This window comes from Rhagoletis pomonella, unplaced genomic scaffold, assembly GCF_013731165.1.
Source record: "Rhagoletis pomonella isolate Grant_MI unplaced genomic scaffold, Rhpom_1.0 Rhpom_scaffold_08757, whole genome shotgun sequence".
NCBI classification, from domain to species: domain Eukaryota; kingdom Metazoa; phylum Arthropoda; class Insecta; order Diptera; family Tephritidae; genus Rhagoletis; species Rhagoletis pomonella.
In genome coordinates this window covers 5,679-6,056 of record NW_023467286.1, presented here as the reverse complement: position 1 = coordinate 6,056, position 378 = coordinate 5,679, and positions in this window count along the sequence as shown.

Here is a 378-nt window from a genome sequence, read left to right as displayed (position 1 = left end):
CACCTTCATGTTCATGTTCATGTTCATGTTCAAGTTCAAGTTCAAGTTCACGTTCAAGTTCACGTTCAAGTTCACGTCCACGTTCATGTTCACGTTCATGTTCACGTTCATGTTCACGTTCATGTTCATGTTCATGTTCGTGTTCATGTTCATGTTCATGTTCATGTTCATGTTCATGTTCATGTGCATGTTCATGTGCATGTGCATGTTCATGTGCATGTTCATGTTCATGTTCCTGTTCATGTTCATGTTCATGTTCGTGTTCAAGTTCGTGTTCATGTTCGTGTTCATGTTCATGTTCATGTTCATGTTCATGTTCATGAGCATGTTTATGTGCATGTTCATGTGCATGTTCATGTTCATGTTCATGCTCATGTT